Source organism: Pteropus alecto, unplaced genomic scaffold (assembly GCF_000325575.1).
Source record: "Pteropus alecto unplaced genomic scaffold, ASM32557v1 scaffold19, whole genome shotgun sequence".
NCBI classification, from domain to species: Eukaryota; Metazoa; Chordata; class Mammalia; order Chiroptera; family Pteropodidae; genus Pteropus; species Pteropus alecto.
This window is the reverse complement of record NW_006442490.1, coordinates 1,719,725-1,724,917: the sequence shown is the minus strand read 5'-3', so window position 1 is coordinate 1,724,917 and position 5,193 is coordinate 1,719,725.

The window sequence follows — 5,193 nt, the reverse complement described above, 5'->3', positions numbered from 1 at the left end:
GAGCCAAATCCAAGTGGTAAATATGACTAAAAGAAATACGCTTTATACCTACCAGACTCAGGAGTGATTTCAGAATCCAAATTCCATCTCTTCACCTCAAGATCCCAAGTGCCACCAATGAGAGGGCAGTGGAGCTTTAGTAAGGATTAACCTTAATGATGCAATTGCTATTATCCTAGCACTTGGGGAGGACTAACCTACTGAGAAAAGGAAACTTTTTATGTTCTAGAAGGGAAGATTGAGAGGAGAGACAAAAGTAAGTGAGAGACAATTAGAATATAGTACTATGGGGAAAGGCAATCTGCAGGATAATACTAACTGGGGGTTACTAACAAATGCAGAGGCAAAAGTGGTCCATTATGTGAGGGTACCCATGAACCAGGCTGCTGCATATAGAGGGGCTAAAGAACAATGGACCTGCATTTTTAATTGAGCAGAGTGAAAAAAAATATCTGCCTCAAAACCACACAAAAGTTTAGGGAATCAGGAACAATCTTATGCCATTTTGATGCTACCCTAGACCCTCTGGGTAGACCCTGCTAAAAGGACATCAATCATTCACAAGAATACCCACAATGTAATAGAGGACTTTCTGATGACCTGAAACATCTCAGAAGTTGCTTGTTGTTATGATACTAGAGGTCTCATAGTAGCAGCAAAATCTAAGGTCTAGCAAGCCATATTTGAGTTAGACCAGCTGCTTGTACTTTCATTGCCACCAACAATTTTTTCCTAATCCAAACCAGTCAACCTTCTCTATATCAAAAATGCTGGAAGCGAAGAGAGTGGAATGTTAATACAAAAATTCCCACTGTCTTTCTTCAATAAAACCTTTTAAAGCCTTAGGTTTGCAGATGAGCTATCCTAATTGTCTTTCTGGAGCATCCATGTCTGTGGAATTAATATATAACCTGTTTTAAAATTAAGTAAAGCAAGTGTTCTATGGGGTAGGAAAAAGAAGGATCAAGGATTTTAGGCAAGATTAGGATTAAGATTAGGCAAGATAATCAAGGATTAAGCAAGCCCCTAAAGGGACCTATATACATTCAGGTGTTTGAGAAACATGTTCCTGAAAACATACAATGTTGAGCCCTTAATATTAAAGATGGGGAATATACACGTTGAGCCATGTTCCAGGGGTCAGAAAATTGAGGCTTAAGATTTTAGTAACTTAACAGTCACGCAGGATTTTAATTCAAGTAAACAGAGGCCTGAAAGTACTAAAGTGAGGAATCTGTGCCAGTTATCAATGTATTGTTTCTTAGTTCCAAATTTATCCATCAATACACTCTCCGAGATAGTGGACATAATTCATTTAAACATTTCTCCTTTATAATAAGCACAATGTTGAACTTTGCCAGTAGAGGGAGCTGGAGGGACACTGCAGGAAGAAAGGGGCTCTCCCCTGTTTGTGGCACTTGCACAATGGGTCAGTGATGTACATGTGAGAAAGTTTAGGGAAGAGGTATATATGGATAGAAAACTCCAAATGGGCACCAAATGTGAAGATATCAGGTGGACACAATGATGCACTCTGTGAATGTCAATCAGCTTGTTTCTCTAGCCACTTTACAGCTTGCTTAATGAGTTTATAGAAAAAGTGGAGATGGTTGCAGGGATGAAGGCTGTGAATGGGTAAAACAACATAAACTTCCCCTCATGAAAGTTGACCTGGCTTCAGCTACTGCTGAGTGTATAACCTACAAATCAACACTGAGCTCCTGATACAACACCATTTACCCAATTCTTCTACCACAGAGAGGGCGAATATCTGTCTCCACTGAAAAATATTCTGAATATGGGTTTATCTTCCCTGCTGATAATGCCTCTGCCAGTAGTACCACCATACATGAACTCACAGAATGCCTTATTATCATGGCAATCCACACAGCCTTGCTTCTCATCAGAGAACTCACCTCACAGTAAGGAAGTGTGACAATGGCCTTGTACCCATGGAAACAACTGGTCGTAGGCCATCCAGTATTACCCACAAGCAGCTGGCCTAATTGAAAGGTGGAATGGCCTACTGAAGTCTCAGTTATAGGGCCAATTGGGAGAAAACACCTTGCTAGATTGGGATTCACTCTCACAGGATACCATTTTTGCTATAAATCACAAATCATAATTTGGTGCTGTGTTTCCATGCCCAGACTATATAGGTTCAGAAATCAAGAGGTAGGAGTAGGAGTGGCCCCTCTCACGATTACACCTAATAACACACTACCTGAATTTGTGTTCTTATTCCAGGAATTTTGAGCTCTACTTGTTTGAATGTAATAGTTCCCAGGGGAAGAATGCTTCCACTTGGTACCATACAAATATTTGACTGAACTGGGCATTGACAGTGCCACCTGGACACTTTGGTCTCCTTGTGCCATTGAACAAACTGGAATAAAAAAGGGTTAGTATACTAAATGGAGTGATTGATCTCAATTACCAAAAATAAATCGGTTTGCTGCTGTGTATTGAAGACAAGGAAGATTTTGTGTCAAAAAAAAAAAAAAAATCCAGACCTGAGTAGGAAGAAAGTTTATTTGAGGGGACTACAGCAATAGAAGGAGGGGGACTACTGCCATAAGGAGAACCTTCTGACCATAGAATCTACAAATGTCTCAAAGGTCAAGAAGAAATCATTTTCCTTTTGTAGGAAGGAATAAATAAGGTAGAAAGAATTGGATGTCAGGGAGTGGGATGAGCATGTAGCATAACTGAACAGTTGATCAAGGAATGTTTTTGCAGTCAGCTGATTTTCAGGAGGAATTGCTAAGGGAAGGGGCTGTTCTGCATTTTGATGCTTGCTCAGGCTGAGTGTGAGTTAAAGTTCAGGGACCTATGGGGAGGTGAGAAAGTTCTAAAGTTTGATCAAGTCAAGTTAGTTGGTATTATGTCCAGATTTGTCAATGGAAACAAACAGTTCACTTTAACTGATGAGACAAAGAATGAGAAATTGGAAGGTCTGTGTCTGGCCTTATCATAGGTAAACGACGGGGTCACAAACAAATCTTACTTGAGTCATATAGGGAAGGAAGATTCTTTGCAGTAATCCATTTCCTGGAACACAAAAGGATGAGAGATTTCTTCCTCTCCCCACCACCCGCTTTACTGAGATATAATTGACATATAACTTCATACAAACCTAAGATATACAATGTGCTGATTTGATACATATATATTCCAAAATGATTGCCACCATAGCATTAGCTAACATGTCTATCATATCACATAATTACTATTTCTTTTTTGTAGTAAGAACAATGAATATCTCCTCTCTTAGCAACTTTCAAGTATATAGTACGATATTATTAACATTATTAACTATAGTCACCATGTTGTACATTAGATCTCCAGAACTTGTTAATATTGTAACTGGAAGTTTGTGACCAAGATCTTCCCAGTTTTCCCACTCCCCAGCCCCTGGTAACCATCAATTCCCTCATCTTTTCTCCCTCTTCCACTTTTAAGGATCATTGTGATTACTTTGGGCCTATTCAGATGATCTAGGATAATAATATCCCATTTTAAGGTCAGCTGATTAGCAACCTTAATTCCTCTTTATTAATTCCCCTTAATTACCCATGTAGCCTAATATATTCACAGGTTCCAGAGATGAGGATGTGGACATCTTTGGGGAGCATTCATTCTGCTGCCCGCACTCAGGGTGTCATGTCTACTGGGGATTGGAATGGGTTTCACTCATTCAGAGGAATAATATGTCTTCTGATCAGGAACCAGCATTGTCATTTTGGGAAATCAGGAGGGTATTTATCCTGATGGTTTGATGATGGGTGGAGATGTGGCAGTAAGAGTTTGTTCCTGCTTGTTTTGTTATGCCTGTAGTCACCACTGCCCTGGGAAACACTGCGCAATTGCCAGCCTTTATCTTGTTAAATGTTGTTCATTTGGCATCATTAATGCAATGACCAGTTTCTCAAGTATATGGTGTTGGCTTTTGTGGGGATGGATCATAAGTGAAACTCATCATTGTTGTGAATAATCAGTGTAAATGAGTACAATGTATTGTTTCAAAATTTCAAATGGCCTCGATGCATCTGTATTCATCTGAGTACCTGTTCACATACTTAATGGGATCATTATATAATTTGTAGAGGTCGTCAGACATGTGACAAGGAATGTGGTAACACAAAGAGATAATTCCCAGTGGGGAAAGGGTTTATCAGTGCTTATTTTCTTCATATTGGTTACCTGCCATGAAGATGACCATGCTGGAGTATGTGAAGAAGAATGTCACATCTGAGTGGGAAATTGCATAGTCATATATATGTATATTCAACAGTGGCTTTTTAGATTGAATTTATTCCTAAAAGATATAGCAAAGGAGAAATTTTCCAAAACTTAGCTTGCATATTTGTCCTGCAGAATATTTCGTTGTTTGTGGTAAATAAGTTGGTATAGATTCAATAAACAAACCAGAAACGAATAACGTTGTATTCATTTCTTAAGAGTTTCACAAAAGAATGAGTGAACTGCAAAATCTCTTAACATAGTCTCAATATAGATAAGAATGTCACTTTTATTTCCTCATGTTGGACTTGTTTCACTAGCATGCCATTTCACAGGGTGTGTGTATGGGGTATCACTTGCTCCCCTCCTCCACACACAGTTATGTTATCTTTAGCATAAGCAACAGTCTCCTTGGATATAAGAGATATCCTCTCACATTAATTAAATATTAGTGAGCAATCTAAAGATGCTCAGCCAGCTCTTCAGTGAACACATAGCTTGGGTAGGAGCTTGGTCACAGTTCTTGATGGCCCACCTCATCTTTATGGGGAAGAGTCTTCGGTTCTGTGTTGTAATATAATAATGAGACGTTCTATATGTTATGCTATTTCTAGGCTCGTTTCTTCACTTGAAATGCCTCCTTTTTCCACATGTCTGAATTATGTGCAACTTTCAAGACTCAGCTCAGTTGCCAGGTTTGTCTTTAAGCTTTCTCTAATCATTCCAGACCACAACAATCCCCCTTCGCTGAAATTTTATCCCTCTCAATGTCTAGTTGCTTTCTTTGGCATTGTATGGTTTCATCGGTTATATTTTCATGTGTGCATCATAGATTCAAAGGATTATTAATTGACTGAATTGATTGATTACTGTCTGGTCTAGGCCAGTAGCACTGAGAATGAATGAGAAGGAAGAGACAGATGATTGACTGGATATATGGTGGTTGAGGGA